Raw genomic sequence first — 22,692 nt, 5'->3', positions numbered from 1 at the left:
GAAGACTCTAAAGTCCACTTTGGTTTAAATCTCATTGACCAGGACTAAATTACATATCCATCTTACTGGTCATTGGCAAAGGAGAATGGGTTTCTCATGATTGGCTTACATCCATCTTGACTGTATGTATGGGGGTTAGGCAAATTCTCTTTCCCACAAGAATATTGATATTTTTTGAGGAGGAAGGGGATAGCTGCCATTTCTCTGTGCTATAATTTCTTGATAAAGAAAACCTATATCCTATTGTCTAGTTATCCGTAAGTATCTAGAAAAGTGTTTGGTCCATAGTAGAGTCTCAAGAAACAACAACAATAATAATAATTATTATTATTGTTTTATTTTTGGGGGTACTAGAATTGAACTCAGGGACTCAACCACATCCCCAGCCCTATTTTGTATTTTTATTTAGAGATAGGGTTTCACTGAGTTGCTTAGCGCCTTGCTATTGCTGAGGCTAGCTTTGAACTCAAAATCCTGCCTCAGCCTCCTGAACTGCTGGGATTACAGGCATGCACCACCATGCCCAACAAGAAGTTATGTTATAAAATGATAAATGGGTTGATCTAGAGAGTCAATAAATAACAAATAACCGAGTCCAATAATAGGCTGCATCTATTGGGCAATTAATTACTCCAGGCAGATAATACATATCATTTCTAATTCTTATAACTACTCTATAAGGTGGGGTTTCACATCTACATTTTAGGTACTGGAAAACTAAGACAAAGTGATTTTGAATAACTTGTCCAAGGTCTTAAGCCTAAAAAATGGCAAATTTCTATAATTCCAAAATCCGGTCTTCTCCCATAATATCATAGTGTCTATGTTGAGACACAGTTTTTGATCCTACTTGGCTTGTCTGAAATAACCACATTTAATGTAGTTAAAACCAGTGAATGGTACTGAGAGGTGGGACAGTCAAGAGGTAATTAGGTCATAAGGTAATTAGGGCTCTTCCCTCATGAATGGATTATCTTGGAAGTGGATTCATTCTTATAAGAGTGGGTTTATTATAAAAGTGAGTTTGGCCCCCTCTTGCCTCAGCTCTCTTATCCATGGAATGCTGTGTTATGATGCACCAAAGAGCTCTTGCCAGGGACAGCCCCTCAGTCTTGAACTTCCCAGCCTCCAAACCATGAGCCAAATAAACCTATTGTTTCTGAATTACCCAATCTATGGTATTCCATTAAAGCTGCATAAAACAGGATTAAGACAATAGGACAAGATTCAGGTTGTAGATTGTGGGGTAGGAGAGAAAAGAGGAATGAGACAGAGAAGAAAAGGCCCAGTGAGTAAGTAAAGAAAAAAAAAATAAACCCTTTAGAAACATCCTCTAAAAATGTCAGCCAGTACAGACACGCTTTCCTTTTATTGGCAATAATGCATCTGAAATGCATTATTCAGAGAAGACAATATTACCAAAGTCAACGTGTATGGTGACAACTTTGCCTTGTTGCAGAAGGGAAAAAAATAGCGATGTGGAAGTGCTTCAAGTAAATGAAAGTGAATCCAGTTCATAATCAAGTAAAAATGTTACGGGTCCAGAGCCAGAGAATATTCTTATAGTGGGCTTTTTTCAGCACCCTAAATTTAACCAGATGGAATGCTTTTTAAAGCACCACCCTATTCAAACTTTGGAAGTGAAGAATTTGTCTTTTAATGGTAAATTTGCATTCCATCAAAAGATGGAACACATCATCCTCAGCTTACTTATTACCCAGAAATAAGTCATAATTTAATTTATTTTTCTTTATGGTCTATGATGAATACCTAGATTTCTGAAAATTTATTTCAGACATGACCAAGTAGAGGTACACAAACAACATGGGTTGAGACACATTAAAAATGTGAACTCCATTCCTGGTATACTGAAAGCCATGTAACCACAAATTCTTGGTGGTTTTAATATGAATATCCTATTTCACAAACCCTGAGTACTGAGGTTTAGAGAGAGAATACTCGGCACCCTGAAGATGGAAAAATTAATGCAGCTGAATTATTAGTAAGGGAGGATCTAGCTGCTTTAATGCAAATAGGTCAACAGCAAGTTAACATAATCTAATGAGGAACCATAAGGGTCTGTTAGAAATTCCTGGTTTGGAAATCTTCCCATATGCTACTGAAACAGCATCTCGATTTTCTGATAGCTATGACAAGTGGGAGCTGCAGTGGTGGAGTAAGTGCCCGTGTTGTTCTAATTTCTCTACAATGGGCTATGTTTTCATTGGTTAGCAGGTGGATTTAGACATCTGTTGGTAATAGGAGTAAAGACATAATTTTAACCGTCAGCAATATTTATTGAATGTCAACTATGTGCCAAGTTCTGTGGTAGACTCTAAAATGTGAGAGGTAATAGATAAAAACAGCACTGAGACACTTGCTCATGGAGTTAGAGGTCCACTTAAGGGTGTGGATGTGGAGACAGTCATGTTGTGGTTCTGGCTTGAGATACACTTGCATGGCAATGGAGCCCAGAGAAGGCAGCTGTTATTGCTCAACTGAGAGTGAAAGAAGGTTTACCAGAGAGTATTGAATTTGAACTGGAGCTTTGCAAGTGCTTAGGACTTGCTGGGCCAAGAGGTAGGCAGAATGAGCAGTCACCAGAGATCAGGAGGTTTGATAACTCACCTGGGAATGGTGGTTCAGCACATTTGGCTAGACCAGAGTATGTGAGAAGGATAACATTGCATTTGAGCTTCCTCTTAGTTTGGGCTGTTATAACAAGTGTCATAGTCTGGATGACTTATAAACAACACTCAGAATTTATTTCTTGCATTTCTGGAGGCTGGAAGCTGGAGATCAGGTGCTAACATGGTCTAATGAGAGCCTTTTCCAATCATAGATGCTAGTTACTCATTGTGTTTTTACATTGCAGAAAGAGGACTAGAGAGATCTCCAGGGTCTCTAATGGGGGTACTGGTCCTATTCATGAGGACTCCACCCTCATGACATAATTCCCTCTCAAAGACCTACCTCTCAATACCACATAGGGGAAAGAGTTCAACATATGAATTTTGGAAGGACACAAATATTCACTTCATAAAGTCCTTGAAACAATCCTGTAAGTTGGGTGGACATTATTATGTATACCCCCAAGGAAGCTGAAGCTCAGAGAGGTTAAGCAACTTAACCAGTATCACCAAGCACAGGGTCATTTTCACAGTTTTGGTTTTATAAACATGAATAGTTTCATAGATATAGCACAGCTGGATTTTGGTCAATGATAGTAAAATTCTAATATGGGAGAATATCTGACATCTTAAGAGCAATGCTAACCAGGGTAAAGTCCCAAAAGCTTGGAATTGAAGTCTGTCTTTTGCCACCAGCACTCCTGCTTAGTTACTTTTGTCAGAAAACAACCCTTCTTGGGACCTATTGAGATGAGAGACTTCCTTCTGAGTTTACCTTGAGATGTGAGTTGCCCACTTGAATGGTCTACTATAATATATATCTATAATATATGGATGCACCCTAAAGGAAATTTCAGCCTGTGACATGGAACAGAGGCTGAGAGATAGGCAGAGACTCCTGCCCCAGGGGCATGAAAGAGGATTCCTCACAGTTAAGAGAAGATGAAGAATGGTTTCTTATGTGAAAGAAGTAGAAGACAAAATTACTTTAGCACCTAGGAAAGGGAGTCCACAAAGACTAGTGAAGGAAACATAGTCAAAGAAATATGAATTATAATGAGCCCTTAAAACAAAAGTAGCTTAATGAGGTCAGAGCAGGGAAGGGACAAGTGGAGAATAATTTTAGGCAAATAGAGTATGTTTTGTAGTCATTATAGGAAGGGAACAGTCCCTATGAGAAAAGTCGAGCGTTATTAAAGAAGAACTCAGTTCTTGGGGTAAGCCACCCAGAATCTACTTGGTGGTGTTGAGCCTTAGAATTCAACATGGTGAAATTGTACTTACTACGGACATGATCTCCAAATTTAGACTACAAACAATTTAATGAGCATGTGACATATCAAAAAGTTATTTAAACATACTAAAGTCAGATTTACAAGATTTTTGGACTATCTAGTGTTTTGTATGGTTATATTCAGTTCTATATTTATACTGAGATTTGACATTTGACTTTTCAATGAATTCTGTTTTTAAGTAATCTGTCAGTCAGGTACTTTTTTGACAAAAAATATATAGTAACTTTAGCTCTACAGTCATGTGTTAGTCAGGTTTTCATCACTGTGACCAAAATATCCAACAAGAATAACTTAGAGGAAGAAAAGCTTATTTGGGGCACACAGTTTCAGAAGTCTCAGTCCATGGTTGGCTGACTCTGTTGCTTTGAGCCCAAAGTGAGCAGAACTTCATGGCAGAAGGGCATGGGGGGTGGGGGAGGAAAGCTGTCAGCTCATGGCAGCCAGAAAGCAGAGAGAGGGAGTAGTCAGGGAGATAAGATACAATCCCAAAGATATTATAAACCCCCAGTAACTTACTTCCTCCAGCCACACCCCACCTGTCTACAGTTGCCACCTGGTCCATTCAAATTATTAATCCATCAAATAAATTAATCCACTGGTTAGGTTAACTGCTCTCTAATTATTCCACCTCCTGCACTAACACAACAGCTTTGAGGAAGACGCCTCATATCCAAAATATGACTAAAAAAGAAAATAAAAACATCCTGTAGAAGATAAAATTGTGTTTCTAGAAGAACAGAAGGGATTTAGGTGCTAGCTAGAAATCAAGTAAGACAGAAACAGGTTAGGGGTTGTAGTCAGCGATAGAGCACTTGCCTAGCATGTGTGAGGCACTGAGTTCAATTCTCAGCACCAAATATAAATAAGTGAATAAAATAAAGGTCCTTTGACAATTAAAAAAGTTTGAAAAAAATTATAGAAACAATTTACTAATAGGGTGCACATTTATATAATGTATAATTATAAAATACCATTCCAGAAATTGCAATTCTATCACATTTCCATTTAAGACATTGTGTAATTACTAAAATAAGAGCAATAAAATGAGAAAAACATCAAATTTATTTTAGAAGACAAAAAATTCTTGCTGTGCTTCTGGAGTATTTCAGTAAACATGTCAATAGCAACACATATGTTAATTATATCACCTACAAATAGAAAAAAATGGAAGCAATTAAGGTTTATTTATTTATAGTTATACAACACTCCTCTAAAAATTATGTTTTCCATTCAAGCCATTGTATTACAACTTAATTGCTATTTAGCAATAAAGCCAAAAGAAAAAAATCACAATTACATTAGCAAGACACAATAAAAGGCACCTTTCTGTGGCTCTGGATTTCCAAAAGTAGACTGGTTGCAAGATGGGATCAGCTTAAAGACAACCCACTTCTGTTTCCAGATGGTGTGGCAGAAGACCAAATCCAAAAGTTGTAGAGAAATTTCTTGTTATTGGTGGAGGATATGCTGGACCAGGGAAATCCTTAGGGAGAGGTGATCTCCGAGAAGTTCCTCCTTAGTTTTCCTTCTCAGTAATTAACCCCTGACACCCATGTGGTAGGTCAATGAGGCAGAGGGCTCTGGCATCAAGACACTGTTGAGTTGCATGTATGTGTATGTGTGTTATGAATCTAAAAATGTCTAAGTGTCTGCCAGGGTGATGAACTCTGGGACAATCTCTGCTTTATGGAGAAATTAGGACAGAACTGGTCAGGTGGTGTGGTCTTAATCCTGGGTCAATGGGATCTGCACCAAAACTGGCACTAGGTAGGACCCCAGATCCTATCACAGCCTAATTTTCATTCTTCCTTAGAGTCCAGAGGATTCCATAGAAGTGTTCTTTGGCTTACTACCACATTTTGGACATACTATACATAAGCATGTTTGAAACATTTAAATTCTTCCTTAAGTTTTTGCCCAGTGTACACATTTTCTAAGTTAACAAGGTTTCGCTCAACCACCAAAGCTGTATTTGATAATAGTGAATGATTCCTTTGACTTTTTCTGAAAGAAATTTTAGCTTGTATTTTATAGGTGTCCAGCTCTTTATAGGCAGGGCTGATTGCTTTTTATCTTTTATGAAAAGATTCTCTTCTACTCTTCTATGATAAATTATCTAGAAGTTTGTTGAAAATTCATTTCCTGAATGAGCTTTCAGAAAGGAATTGAAAAAAAAATCTCTACTTTTTTTTAATCTGATTGTAACGAAGATGTTTGGTTTAGAGGTTTTAATGTAATCATTAAATATATATCAATTGTTTTTTCCTATTCAGTGTAGTGTACAGTTCTTTTCTATTTTCTTGAACAGTTACTAAAAGTTTAATTCAGCTGCACCAGTTTCTTCAGAACTCCTCTGGATGCACCTTATAAGAAGTCCCTGTTTTCTAATGCAGTCATTAAATCCATTTTCCAGTTTTGACTATGTAAGAACAGCAATTCAATTATTCATCCTTAGTGTCTACCCCAAGGCTTAATCTGGTTTTCTTTATCATTTTGAATGTTTTCCAATCACTTCAGACTTTGCTAAAAGCTTTATTGATAAGCTATCTCACTCATCTTTTCAATTCTTCAGCTGTGAAGGCAGCTTTGTGCTTCCCTGAAGATGAGAATGTTCACTCAAAGCATCTTTCGGAATTATCTGAAGTTGTACTCTATTCTTGTGATGTATATTGAAGGCAATCTTTGTTGTGGCTATTTTAAATGGAACATTTAAAAATTTATCTTCTATATACAGAATCTTTTGTGCAATAGTAGCCATTTGATTAATTTATTCTAAATATTTAGACTTAACCATTTTGAAATTGCTATAGCTTAAGCTCAAGTTCCATTTTGTGTTATAGCTTAATTACCATTAGCAACAAAACTAAAAGAGAAAGCTCAATTGTTATAATGGAAAGACAAAATATCATCTTCCAGTATCTCTGGATTTTCAGAAGCAAACTCATGATTAAAAAAAAAAAAGTCTACAATGTATCCATCAGTAAGGTGCTCAACATCTTTAAATATAAAAAAATACAAATCAAAACCACAGTGACATATCATTCCACATCTACTAGAAAAACTAAAGTTAAAATAATTGAATTATCCAAATGCTACTTAGGTTGCAGAACAACTGTGACTGTTATACGCTGCAAGAAGCATTGTAAGATGGTACAACTATTTGGGGGGAAAATCATTTTTAAATAAAGTTAAAAAATAGAATAGCCATCCTAGGATTTACTCAAGAGAAATGAATACACATATCCACAGAAAGACTCTTGTTAGAGTTCTATACAAGAGTCTCATACAGTTCTGTTAACCTCTTCATAGAAGATGTATTCATGATAGCCCTAAATAGAAAAACCCCAAGTGTCAATCAACTGAGGAATGGGTAGCAAAATTCGACATATTTTATACAATGTATAAAATGTTTCATACAGTGAAATACTACTTAGCAATAAAAAGGAATGAGCTCCTGATTCACACAACATGGATCAATCTCAAAAGCATTATGTTGTAAGAGAAACCAGACACAAGAGTATATTTTATGCGATTCAATGTCTACAAAGCTCAGAACAGGAAAAAAAAAAAAAAACTCCTCTGTAATACTAAAGATCAGAACAGCAACAGCCTGGGCAGTGATGGGATGACTGACTGAGCTTTCTCTGGTGAAGGAAATGGTCTATAACTGGATAGTAATAGCATGGGAATTTACATTCCTTTCACTTCTCATTTGATTGTACTTAGGTGCATCTTGCTTACTAAAGAAAAAACTTGACAGGAATTATTTTTGCTCAGAGAGTGAAATCAAATCACTCAAACAGCACATGACTGCTTCTGGATGAAAACTCCTTTCTCAAGACTCCTTTGTCATCCTGTAGAGCAGTCGAGGGTGTATTAACAGAGCTCGAGCGAGCACACTTACTGTCAACAATCAGGGTTGTCTGGAGCTTTCAGCTGCTCTTCTAGGACCTTCACAGCATCTTCTGCTGCTGCTGCTGCTGACAACCAAGATTTAAAGGGGGGAATTTATGTTGGAAAGAGTCTCAAATTCCCCCAAATTAAGTTCCTGTGGGAGCAGATGGCAGAGGAAGCAAGGAGAGATAAGAAAAAAGGAGCAAATATGATATTCTGTTTAAAGGAGGAGAAAAACTTGTCAGAATATTTATGTACACAGAGGTTTTGCTTAGAACTGAAGCAAATTGAAGCACTCACACATGGAGCATGAGGCAGTATTGGAACCGAAGGCAGGGAGATGCATGCTTCCAGAAAGCCAGCAGTGCTGACTGTAACACTCAGGAGGAGCCTCTGATAGTTAGGGATCATAGGTGATAAGACAAAGGCTGTGGTGTTTATCTACTCTACATACGGCTTTACCAGTGGACTGTAAAAAAGAAAAAAAAATACACATACACTCCAGGTGAAATTGATTTTTCTACCCTTAAAATATCAGCCATTCCACGTATTATATGATCCCATTTATAGGAAAAGTGCATTATAGGTAAAACAACAGACAGAAAGCAGTTTAGTGGTTGGCTTGGGCTGTGAGGCAAGAGCTGAGGGGTAGAATAGTTGTTTGGGGGATGATGTAAATGCTCTAAAATGCTTTTGGTGATGATTGGTCAACTTTATACTGAATGCCTCTGAAATGTATATTTTAAATGGTGAATTGTATGATACTTGAACATCTCAATATACCCTTATCAACCAAGAGAACCACATTGTAGAATAGACAAAGTAAAAAAAAATGCATGTGATGGTATTATTTATGGGAAAATATCATACTTTATACTGAAACTTCATAGGAAGGAAAACAAAGTTATCAATATGTTATGAATGAGGAAAAAAACTGAAATAAAATAAAACATTTGCATCTATATTTTAATATTATAATAATTTATTCCAAAACAATGATTACTTCATGAAGTGGCAGAGAAGTGGATGATATTAAGATATTAGGTGGATTTTCCTTGAAAAGATTTTTGTACAAACTTAAATGATTCTGCTAAGCACGTCTCTGTTAATTTTCCCCACTGTTTGTGGATTTAACTGACAGGTATGATGATCCCTTCAATATCTCCCAGAATTGTGGCCAATGTACTTACCTTTATCAAAGCATGAGTCACATCACCAGAAAGTATCATTGGCAAAATGTCCAGATTATTCACAACTGCTGAAGAAATCAGGAAGAGGGAGAATAGCAGTCATAGGCTACCCCTCCTGCAGCCTGAGAAGGGAGGCTGCTGTTCCACTAAAGCTGAGCCTTTTTTCTAGACTCTTCTTGGAACTTCTGGAATTGCATTAGAGTTGGAGACTCTCAACTGATAATGTTGTGTAACTGGAGTCATAGGGTCTGCATTTGAAACTTTTCTCTGGCCTTTTAATTGTGCTAATGTCCTCAAGTTAACTATACCCTGGAAGCCTCTATTTGATAGCCTTATTTTAAGGAATGGGATGAAAACATATATAATGTAATTCACAAAGGGACAAAGACTTACTTTATGTGTATCAACAGTCATTGTGCCTGAAAGGTAGAAGGTGGTCAATAAGTGGTTGTTGAATGCCAGTATGCTTTGAAAATTGTAAATCATCGTGAAAATGTAACATATTAATTACTCTTTGAAAGCAGTGACTAAGTTTTGTTAATTCTTTGTTCTGCCCACAATTCCTTTTATAGCTCAAGGCTGGGAACCAAGGACTGTAGTGGGATTAATTTTCACTGGTTTGGGAATGAGACATATCTGTGTGTTTGACTCTCCACTGTCAATTAATGCATAGATTAGAATAGAGAAAAAGTCTCTAATCAATCATCTAAGCTTCTATCTCAGGATCCCCCACCCCAAACAAAATAAACTCAAAAGAAGTAGAAGGAAGGAAATTATAAAAATAACCACAACTCAATAAAATTGAAAACAACAAAGAAAATCAAACAAAGAGCTGGTTCTTCAAAATGATCAGTAAAATTGACCAACTTCTAGAAATGCCAATGAAACAAAAAAGAAGAAAAGATTACCAATCTCAGGAACAAAATAGGTAATATCTGTACACATCCTGCAGGCATAAAAGTATATGAGGGAAGACCATAAATAGGTCTACATGCACAGTTTTGGCAACTTAGATGAATAGACCACCTCCTTGAAAAGTAAAGTTGTATAATTCCAATATGTAATAGATAATTTGAATAGCCCTAGAACTATATGAGAAATTAAATGTGTATTTTTAAAGCCTGTCTTTTTTAAAAAAATATTTTAAAAATATCTTTATTACTTGTTTTTATGTGATGCTGAGGATCGAATCGAACCCAGTGCCTCACACATGTGAAAAAAGTGCTCTACCACTGAGCTACAGTCCCAGCCCCTAAATGTGTAATCTTAAAACTTCTCAAAATAGAAATCTCCAAACACTGATGGTGTCCCTGAAGGATTCCACTAAACATTTAAATAAGAATCAACACCAGTTTTATAAATCTCTTCCAGAAAATAGAAGATGAAAGAATATATCCTATCTTATCTTCTAAGGGAAGGATTATTCTGTTACCAAATCAGATAAAACAATACAAAAAACCCCTCTAGATCAATACTTCTGGTGAACTTGGATACAAAAATCTTCCACAAAATATTAGCAAACAGAATCAACAATGTATAAAAGAATCATACAACATGACCGAGTGAATTTTATACCAAGTTAGCTCAAACTTTGGAAACCAGACTGGGTAGAACACCTGCCCAGTATGTGCAAGGCCCTGAGTTTGATCCTCTGCACTGTAGAAAAAGAAAAGAAAATCAGTCAGTGTAATGTCATCTACCATGTTCACAGGCAAAAGAAAATTAATTATATGGTCATACATACTGATGCATTTGACAAGTCCTACATCCATTCATGTTAAAATTCCAGAAAGTCAGAAATAAAGAGAAATCACCTCAACTTGATACAGAGCACTACAACATGACAAAAACCCTACAGCCAAGAATCTACTTAATGGTGAAAGACATAATGATTTTTCTCTAACATTGGGAACAAGGCGAAGATGTGGCTCTTACCATCTATTGTACATAAATCTAAAAGTGCTTTACTCATAATAGCCTAAATTGACCCTCAGTAGGGCAATACAAAGGAAAACACTACCAAAGCAACATAAAGGAGAATAAAAAGAAGAATGCTATCAAAGCAACAAGTGGGATGTACATCAAGGTTATTCTACTCAGTGAAAAAAATACCAATCATACTCTGTGAGTTTACTTACATAACATTCTTGAAATTATACAATTATAGTGATGGAAGTTAGTCATTTCCACGAGTTAAAGAGGGGATAGAGGGGAAGAGGAAAGTAGATGGGGCCATAAAAGGATAACGTGAAGAATCATTGTAGTGACAGAAATACTCTGTCTTGGCTATATCAATGTTACCATTCTGGTGATTTTGTGCTGTAATTTTACAATAGGTCACCACTGGGGGGAACTGGGTAAAGACACAGGAAATCTCAATATCTGGTATCTTTTTAAAATTTTATGTAATTTTTTATTTATATATGACATCAGAATGCATTACAATTATTATTACATATGTAGAGCACAATTTTTATATCTCTGGTTGTATACATAATATATTCACACCAATTCATGTCTTCATATATATACTTTGGATAGTAATGATCATCACATTCCACCATCATTAATTACCCCATGCCCCCTTCCTTCCCCTCCAACCCCTCTGCCCTATCTAGAGGTTGTCTATTCCTCCCATGCTCCCTCTCCCTATCCCACTATGAATCAGTCTCCTTATATCAAAGAAAATATTCGGTATTTGTTTTTTTGGGGATTGGTTAACTTCACTTAGCATTATCTTCTCTAACTCCATTCATTGCAAATTGGTGCAGCCAATATGGAAAGCAGTATGGAGATTTCTTGGAAAATTGGGAATGGAAACACCATTTGACCCAGCTATCCCTCTCCTTGGTCTATACCCAAAGGACTTAAAAGCAGCATACTACAGGGACACAGCCACATCAATGTTTATAGCAGCACAATTCACAATAGCTAAACTGTGGAACCAACCTAGATGCCCTTCAATAGATGAATGGATAAAAAATGTGGCATATATACATAATGGAATATTACTCAGCAATAAAAGAGAATATCTGGTATCTTTATAAAGGTTTTCAAAAGTTGAATTGAGTTGGTATGAAATGCACTTGGTTATGTTGTATAATTCTTTTATACATTATTGATTCTGTTTGATATTTTGTTGAGGATTTTTGTGTTCAAGTACACCAGAGGTATTGACCTAGAGGGTTTTTTTTGGATTGTTTTATCTGATTGGGTAACAGAATAATCCTTCCTTAGAAGATAAGATAGGATCTATTCTTTCATCTTCTGTTTTCTAGAAGAGATTTATGTTATCTCAAAATAAAAAGTTTAATTAAAAACTAAATTTCATGAAAATGGGTATTCTTATGTGCTATATATTTTTTTTAATAACAGATTGGTTCAATTTTAGAGGAAAAGATAATAATAGCTATCAATTTTAAAATTGCCTAACTTTTAATCGGAAATTCCTTTAGAACTTCAAAATTCTTTCACCAAAATGCTTATTTAAGCATAAGTGTATGTATTTAGTGGTATAAACTATAGATAGATAGCAGCTGCTCATCAGTAGGGTATGAATTTATAGCCATCATAGAGCATCAGGTAATCCAAAATGACTAGAAATGCAGTAGTGATCTATTATTAGGTGAAAATAAAGCAAGTTCAGAGAAACAGTTTCTATTCTTGTTTATTTATTTATTTTTTGTATGTGTGTGTACCAAGGATTGAACTCAGGGGTGCTTATAAAATAAAAGATACCACATATCCTTATGTAAGAATAGAGATCAAATAGTAAACAGTTACTACTTTTAAAATAAATGAGATAATTGTAAAGTCATTACTTTTATAATGAATGAGACAAGCAAGTAATAAGGTTAACATAGGGTTTTACAGTTGAAGAGGCACCTTTTTTTGCACAAATTTTATTTAATAATAAAGTAGCTTTATGAGATGGCTAAGTATTCCCATGTATAAACTGAGGACATGGATGTTCCCATGTTCTTGTCTTTGGATTCTCTGCTGGTGAGTAAACAGAACCCAGTTCTAGAATCTTTGGCCCTAACTTTTTCTAATCTGATTAGAAAACTGTCTGACTTCCCCTTGCTTGCTCACATCCCCTTTTCTAACTGGAATGACCTTCTTTCTCTTTGCTTACTTACCGACTGTCAATCAAGATGGGTCTTTTCAACTCCTACTACTCCTGCCTGTGATCTCCCACTGCTATTGCATTCCATGGATGGCTTATACTTTATGTAAAGGCCCTTTGTACACTACTTAGTTTTCATCAGATGAGGTTTTGTGCATATAATCAAGGAGATATTACATGATATGGAGGATGAAGCTGCATCCAAAATTTCTTTTGTTGCCTCCCCAGGGATGGAGGATTCAGTTCTGAGTTCAAAATGAGCCATGTACAGTTTATCATCTACTTTAACATCATCTTCAGAATTAGCATCTAACTGCTACTCATGCAAGATGCAATATTCTTTTCAATGGCCTAGTAATTAAAACAAGAATAGAATAAAAGAAGCCTGCAACTTGATAAGGTAGATAAAGAATCTCTGCACATCTAAACTGAGAACTACTTCCTTCTGGAAGTATAATGTGTGGTGACTAGTTAATAACTCTTTACTAAAATGCTTTTATTTAAATGTAAAGCACTCTTGACAATGGCCACTTCTGTGCCACGTCTTCTACTCACAGTGAGTTTATTGGACTTCCACAGGGACTCAGGGGCACATGCCTGTTATCCCAGCTACTTGGGAGACTGAGGCAGAAGGATTATGAGTTCAAAGATGGAAATCTTGGGCAATATAGTGAGACCCCCCCATCTCAGAAAAGGGGAGGGGGGGGACTCTGACTATTGATGAGTTGTCTGATCCTGATACTACAAAACCTAACAAAAGTTAAACTCTCTTGCTGTCAATTTGACTTCTCATTTGACTTCTCATTGAATCTTTTGGCTTCTGCCTGCTTCTGGTTATGTTAACCATAGGGTGGGTTTTTTCTATACAGTTAAAGGATCAAGACCAAAGTTTTGAAATCTGATCAACAGTCATAGTCCTGTTTATGATCTCTTGCCACAAATGGTCTGTTAGGCTGCCTCCCATTAATCATCTCTTGAAGAGCAGGAGGGAGTCACTTCACTCTATCTTTTGTGCATAGGAAGGTTCCCCTTCATTTAACCTTACTGGAAGTGACTGCAATAATCATTTCTCCTGCTGATGGGTGGCCATTGTATTATTGTTTGCTCCCTCATTCAAGTTAGTGGGTGGCATTTCTAGTGTATGCATTCCATCCTTCTGGTGGTTGAGGGCTGTGGGGAGAGGTGCTCTAAGGAGGCAAAAGCTACCTCTGAGATGAGATTCCAAAATTAGCTGAAAGGGTTCCCTTCCCAGCAACCCTCAAAAAATACATAGAAACACATCTGTCCCTTATTTTTTCAGCTTGCTTTATGGTGAGTCATTCAAGTTCTTAAAACCATACAATTACACATGCTAACAGCAGGGAAAAAGAGTAGATAATAAACCTGGCAGGGGTAATTTAACCAAACCATGCGTATCAGTGGTTTATACCAATAAGGGAGATTTAAGAATTCTTTCAAGATACATGCATATGCACAGGTCCATATATATATATATATATATATATATATTATAAAATTATATGTATTCATACACACATTGTCTCTAGTATGTTCAGAGGAGAATGTAGATGGAGGCATGTATCGAAGAAATGCAGTGTGGTTATAGGTTTAAAATAACAGTAGAATTCATTTTTTCGTGCTAGGTTATCATATAGCTGCAGTTTTGTAAAGAAATATTTTCTTCCAAGAGAAGTATAATGAAAGACATTTAGCAGCTTAAGAGCCAAGGAACACTGAAAACACCCAGGCCATTTATTTCTTTAAGGAAATAAGGTACACAAACTGACCACATATGCATGATTTTCCTGACACCATTTCATTTGCTCAACTCCCACTATATATTTTTAAAATATATTTATAAATGACTTTTTAAATTTTTTACAATTATTTTAGGATTTTGAAATGTTTACTTTATATAAAAATTATATTTTTGGAAACAGTTGATAAAAACTAAAATAGCAGGAACTCTTTTATTTACTCCATAGAATTTGTATCACCCTTATCTACAGCCCATCAGATCTTTAGATTTTTCATCTCATTTCTGTCTTCTTGTTCAGTGTAATACAAGAAAGTGTTCAATTTATTTCTTACTTGAAATTCTTTTAGGCATGAATAAAGTCCCATAGAAGATTATATGTGTATGTGTGTGTGCGTGTGTGTACACACACATATGCATATATCTTTCTTTTTAAGATAATTCAGGTTCTGAAATAGCTTATGTGTATAATGTAAGACCATCCATTATCTGTATGTATTGCTCTGGGACAATTTTATGCATTCATCTGCATACAATTGTATGATAATATTAATCCTAGACTATTTCGAGACACATTTTTGTACCTGAATATGAAAGCTAGCCTAGTTTAGTGGCAAACTTTGAATTCAGAGTATTTTTGTTCCTTTCCAATTAAGAGTACTTTGAGACAGAGAATGTTCTAAGAAAAGATTTATGTGTAAATCTGATTTTAGGGTACATTAAAAATATATCTACCCTAGAGCATTTTACCATAAATATGTTTATTTGTACATATTCTATAATTTCAACAACTTTTTCACGTGATGCATTCAAGTTATATCCTCCTTTTGAAATCTGAATGAAAAAAAATTGTTCACTTTTTAAATGCTTGTGATTGAGATTAGAGGTTACTTTAAAAATATTTTCCATGAACATTTTGAGTTCAGGACAAGGAAGGTATTGTCAAATGATGTATTTATTACTATTGTAAGTTCCCTGATTTGGCTTATTAAGGAGTAGAGTTTTGCTGAACTCCTCAGAGTGGTTTGAAGCCACCTTTGGAGGTTTCATTTGGAGTTAGTATAAGAGGTATCAACTTTTTTTTGTCTCTGACTTTATAGTACATAATATCTGGAGATATTTGGGATGTTTATTTAAATAGGATTATTAAAGAACTTATATCAGATAATATTTTGTGATTCCAAAGGAGTATTAATATGCATAAGAAATAATCACAGAATCTCAGTAGCAATACAACAAGAAATATATATTTTCATTCTTTTGAGTCTGCTGGTGGGGCTCTACGTTAGGCCTGGTCAGGGAGACAGATGGGATAGTTCTGCTCATTGTATCTCATTTGGGAAACCAGGAACAGTTGATACCTAAGACAAGTTTTTCTAATTTTTTTCCCGCTAAGGTAGAAGCTGAGAATATGCATGCCTCTTAAGGGATATAACACTGATACTTCTATCCCTACCCCTTTTCTAAAGCAGATCATAAGTCTGTATCTAGTATTAATGGTATGTGGAAAAATAATTTGCTTAATAATGGGCAGGGGGTGTATGTTTGCTAAACCATAATCTAGTCCACTACTTTGATAAATTGTTGCATTTTGATAATTTTTTATGTTTTCCTATTTATTAGATTCCCATTAGGACTAGTCTTGGAAGCCCTGGCTTCTCACACATGCCTAAATTCACCTACATTTAAGAAGCCATTGGAATTCTGCGTGTGATGTATTAGTTTTCTATGTCTAGTTTAAAAAAAGAAAGTGCCACGCTTAGCTATCTAATGGAATAAACATCTATTATCTTGACTTTCCATGGGTTAGGAAGGAGACCTGGCACAGCATAATTGGGTCCTCTGATCAGGGTCTCACAATCTGCAATCAGAGCAACAGACTGTGATCTTTCAAGATCCTGGGGCTCTCTTCCAAATTCATATGTATGCAGAATTCAGTTCCTTATGGCTGTGGACTCTTCTGTTTTGTTGATTGGGGGCTGTTTTCAGCTCCTTGAGGTTTCTACATTTCCTTCCTTCTTTGAAGCAAATGGAACCTCTCACTTCAGTCTGCTGCATTGGAGTCTTAGATGTAACCACAGGGTGATGATCCATCACCTTCACCATGTAACCTAACCTAACCATGGGAGTGATGTCTCCTCACTTTTGTCATCCTCTATTGGCTAGAAGCAATCAGTGGGTCCTCTCCCACTGATTGGGAGGGGCTTATCCAGGGGCTTGGTTCATCTCTGGTCATCTTAGAATTCTGTCTACCACATCCCATCATCTACCAACCAAAAGCCACAAATTCAGCACTGCAGCATTTAAAAGACATATTTACCTCCAGAAATTTCAGCTTCTGTTTAGTAGCCGTCACTCAAAGCATTAAAAGCAATAGGTGATGGATTGATTAGTGGCTTCAGGACTAACCTGTTTCCTGAGGATTGACATTATCCTCAGAGATATTGGAGGAATCTTAACTGGAACTACCAAAATATCCTCAATGATGGTATGGGCATGGAAGTGGATAGCTTCTTTTAAAAAGAAAGAAAAGAAAAACAGCTAACAGTAACACCTAGGTTTTAAAATCATGCCCAGCTCATGTTTGACAATCCTTCTGATAGCCCAAATACTATAAATTTAGTTGACGATAACAGAACAGATGGAAAAAACATATGGCTTGTAGGTAGTGTGTGGTGGTTGATATTTGCGGTACATTAGGGGAATTTATTTTATTTTGTCTCTTTCCTTGTGTAACTTTGTGGTATTTTATCAAGTGAAGTTTATATGCCTTTTTTGACTTATTTCTGTAGTATCTATTAAACTCTCTTTGTTACTTGAACATGATATTAAAAAGGGTTTTGTAATTACATCATAGCAGGCATTTAAATACACAGGCAGGAAGATGATTTCATTCAGGAAAACATATCTTTAGCTATTTGTTATCATTTAGAATCCTTGGATAGAGATTGTGCAGGTATAAGGAAAATATTTAAGGAGATTAATTCAATGAAGGATATGAAAATAGGTTAGTTTAACTGGGATTTAAATTAGACATGCATCTAAAATCATAATAAAATGCAATAGATCTTGATTTAACATTGATCTTTATAACTTCACATCTTCAAAAGAAAACTTAGTTAAAAAAAATCAGAGATTCTGCTGAAAATGTTACTTTTTGATTCTGTCACAAGAATAAGAAAAATTTTAATGTATAGTAAAATCCATAAACACATGTGTTTATATATGATCCTCAATTTGATGTTTCTTTTTAGGCTACATAGCAGCTCTGAAAACACTGTATCACTTTGAAGTTTATCTGAGTTGGAATGCAACTTCCTGATGTTGACTTTGTTAACAATTTTGTGATTTTTCCCCCTGAAAACTAAGTTTTTACTTTTTAAAGTCTTTCTAAGCATACAGGAAAAATTAAAAAAATATATAGTTCTCTCTTTAGAGGGAATAAGGAATAAAGGTAGATTTTTAGAATTCAATATAAATAAATATGAGCTAAATTCCTATTGCTGCTAGCTTCTTAATAGCATGTCTATAGGAATGAAGCCACATTAACAATAAAAATTGAGCTCTTGGTAATATTTCTTCTGTAGGACTTATTCAATTTCCTGAAATGACTCCTTTTATTCTTTCCCTTGTATCTTTATATCAATGTAGATTTCTCGTATTTCTTGTTAACTTAGCAAACTTTCTTTGGATTTCATCCACATTATTTCTTGTTAATTGATTTTTATCAATTGTTTTTCCCAGGTTTCAAACTCTTTCTTGTACACACAAAATACAGTAGAAAAGATAAGAAAAAAAAAGTTGTAGCAGGCTGGATCGTTCTCCCATAAATATGCACATAATATGTATTCCTGTTTCTCCTTCAACAATGAACATAGTGGGCTAATGTTTTTAAGCAAAATCTAAACTTCCAATCAAAATTCTGATTTAATTATTAATGTTTATTTTAAATTATTATTAGAAGAACCAATCAAGCTTTTTTCCCCTAAAAATAGATTTTATCTTTTAGAGAAGTTTTAGGTTCATAGCACAACTGATGGGAAGGTTCAGAGTATCTCCTGTATATTCCTGTTTCCACACATGCATCACCTCCCCTTTTATCAGTATCCTCTGCCAGAGGGGTACACATATTAAATTGTTAATGCCACACAGCACATCATCATTACACAAGGGCCATAGTTTATATAAGGTCTTCTCTTGGTGTTGGTCAAATGTCTATCCACATTTATTCACCATTATGGTATTGTACAGAAGAGTTTCACTACCCTTAAAATCCTCTGGGCTCCTATTCATCCTTCTCTTCCCTAAACCCCTAGCACCATTCATCTTTCTATTGTCTCCATAACTTCAAGTTCTCCAGAATATGGTATGGTTAGAATCATACAGTATGTAGTCTTTTTAGATTTGCTTCTTTCACTTAGTAACATGCATGCATTTATTTCCTTTCTGTCTTTTCTTGGATTGGTGCTCATTTATTTTCAGTGATGAAGTCCATTGTCTGAATGCATCACACTTTATTTACCCATTTACCTACTTAAGGACATCTTGGTTGCTTTTACAAATTTTGCTAGGCATGAATAGAGCTGCTGTAAGCATTTTTAAGAAAATTTGTTGGACCTAAGTTTTCAACTCCGTTGAGTATATATTAAAGAGTGTGATTTCTGGATCACATGATGGGAAGGTTCAGAGTATCTCCTGTATATTCCTGTTTCCACACGTGCATCACCTCCCCTATTATCAGTATCCTCTGCCAGAGGGGTATACATGTTAAATTGTTAATGCTCAACTGCTTTAACTGCTCAACTGCTTTTCAAAGTGGTCATACCATTTTACATTCCCACCAGCAATGAATGAGAGTTTCTATTGCTCCATTTCATTGCTAGCATTTAGTTGCTGTCAATATTCGGGCATTTTAATGTGTGTGTAATGGTATCTTATTGCTGTTTGAATTTGTATTTCTCTGATGAAAATATGACATGGAGATCTTTTCATATACTTATTTGCCATCTTCATATCTTCTTTGGTGAAATGTCTTTTTTAAAGTGTTTGACTCATTTTTTAATTGGGTTCTTATTGTTGAGTTTGAAGAGTTCTTTGTATATTTTGGCTAACAGTTCTTTATCAGATATACCTTCTTAATGTTTATTTTATTTGTTCTAATTAGTTATATGTGTCAGTAGAATGCATTTTTGACATGCCGTATATAAATGGAGTATGACTTCTCATTCATCTGGTTGTACATTATGTAGAATGTCATGTATTCATATATGCACCTCAGATATGAGTTTTGTAAATATTTTCTCCCAGGCTTTGGCTTGTCTTTTCATTCTCTTGATGGTTTCTTTTGCAGAGTAGAAATTTTAATTTTAATAAAGTTCAGCTTATTATTATTTTGGGGGGGAGAGGGAAACATGCCTTGGTGTTATATCTAAAGAGTTATCACTAAAATTAAGGTCATCTCGATTTTCTCCTATGTTGTCTTCTAGGAATTTTTAAATTTTGCACAAGTACATTTATATCTGTAATCAATCTTTAATTATTTTTTTGTGAAAGGTGTAAGATTTGTGCCTAGATTCTGCCTTTTTAAAAATGACTAATCTTTCTGGATGCACAATAAACACTATTTTTTCCATAAACACTATTCTAGTGTTTAATCATTGTTTTTCCAAGATGTTTTTTAGTCTGATCTAATTATCTTCCACTTCTCCTGTAACATATTTCTTCGTATTTAGTAAAAATGAATGGATTAATAGTATATAGAAGATAATATTCGGTCACTTCTAGGCTTATGAAAACTATTCTATAAGTTCAGTTTCTGTAATATCTTTAATTTATTTATGAAATAATCTCATTATTAAGTGGTATTCAAAATGGATCAAATAGATGAATGTGAGTTTCTTCTTTAAGGAATGCATGCAAAGATTCTCACAGAGCCTTGTTGAGAGAAATGTCAAAATTTATTTGTTCGTGAACTTTTTATTACCTCAAACTTTACTTATGGCAACCATCATGCCATTGAGTATCCTTATTTGCTAAATGCAGATATGTATTTCTCCACGTGTGCCATTGTCGCCAAGACCAGACACTTTCTTAAGAGAAGTTAGATTATCTGTTACTGTGATAACATTATGCCATGTGGCAGTATTTGCTCTTAAATATAAACTATGCAGAATATCCAAAGCCTTGTACTTTGCTAAAATCATTTGAAACGAAGCCTTTTCTTTTGTGCTTATGTCACAAATTTAATACACAATTGGATTAATTTATTTCAAATTTGTTTTTATTTTTATATACTTTTATTTACTTTTTGAATTTAAAATCATTTGTATTATTACAAAGCCAAAATTCTGTAATAAAGTATATTAATAAAAGTCTCAGTTGTATGCTTATCTGCTATGCTTCATACCCCTGAAGTTACCTGTTTTTTTTTGGTGGAGGAAGGAAGGACCAGGAATTGAACCCAGGGACTCTTAACCACTGAGCCACATCCAGTCCTTTTTATTTTATTTTTTGAGACAGGGTCTCGCTGAGTTGTTTAGGGGCTCGTCAGATTACTTAGGCTGTTTTTGAATTTGCAATCCTCCTGTTTCAGCCTCTGGAGTCGCTGGGATTACAGGTATGCACTACTGTGCCTGGCTCAGAGGTTATCATTTTTTAAAAATTATTTTTTGGCTTATATGGCTAGTGGTTTTATTTTTTTTTCAAATGTAATTAAATATATGGGTAGTATGTATGTCTATCTATTATTGTATATATTATATATGCACACATCCATCATAGATAATACATACATAATATATGTGCATCTATGTAATAGGTATGTAATAATATCTTGCTACACATATATGTATAAACATGTAAACATGCATACATATATATAATGTGATATATATGTGCACACCCATGTGCACTGATACATGCTTCTGCATCTTGCCTCTTTTTTCACTGTACAATCAGCCTCAAAGTCACTCAGACTAGCATATAGCTTTCTTCATTATTTCTTTATCGATGTAAAGATGTACTATATTTGTTCAGTTAGGTCTTATCAATGGACATTAGGGTAGTTTCCAATATTTTTTCTATTATAGTAAAATAAATACAATTATAGTTTCAAATGTTATTAAAGTCTATAAACTCTAGGGTAATTTTTTTTTTCTGAGTGAACTTTGATCATCTAGGCCAAAAGAGTGATCACTGTCCCATTTCATGAGTACTTTGGGATTATCATATTTATACATAAATTTTTAGATGCCTTGCATTTTTAAGCTTTCCTGTTATTGTAAGTATCTTGGGGGTCATTTAGTGTCTGGCTTTTGTGTGTTCCACAAATTTAGGGTATGATATAGTGTAACTTGTGGATTCTTCTGGTCATTTTTATCTATAAGCTTCTTCTACTCTCTGTCCTTATGAGTCAATATGGGTGTTGATCCAAAGGTTCTGTTTCTTACTAATTTAGAGAGTATTTTTGAAATATCTTCTGACTATAGTTCTGTGTAGGATACAAAACTGTAAAAGAGTCTCACTTGGAGGTTTTGCCTGTTATTAGCTCTGTACTATAAGCTAACTTATAATTTTTGGATCTCAGGTTTTTTATCTGAAAAAAGGGAACCATAATTCCTATTTGGATTGTTTCATGAGACTCTTGGAAGAAACCACTGCAGTGATGAATGTGAAATAGCTTGCTAAAGTATAAAGAACCATAAAATATATAGAATAGTTATTGTTATGTTAGTAGTATATGCTCTTAAGTGTTTTGCTATTATCTTCCCCAACAGACTTAGCTGTTTGAGAAACATGGGTA

The sequence above is a fragment of the Urocitellus parryii genome, chromosome 1, assembly GCF_045843805.1.
Source record: "Urocitellus parryii isolate mUroPar1 chromosome 1, mUroPar1.hap1, whole genome shotgun sequence".
NCBI classification, from domain to species: Eukaryota; Metazoa; Chordata; class Mammalia; order Rodentia; family Sciuridae; genus Urocitellus; species Urocitellus parryii.
This window is presented reverse-complemented; position numbering follows the sequence as displayed.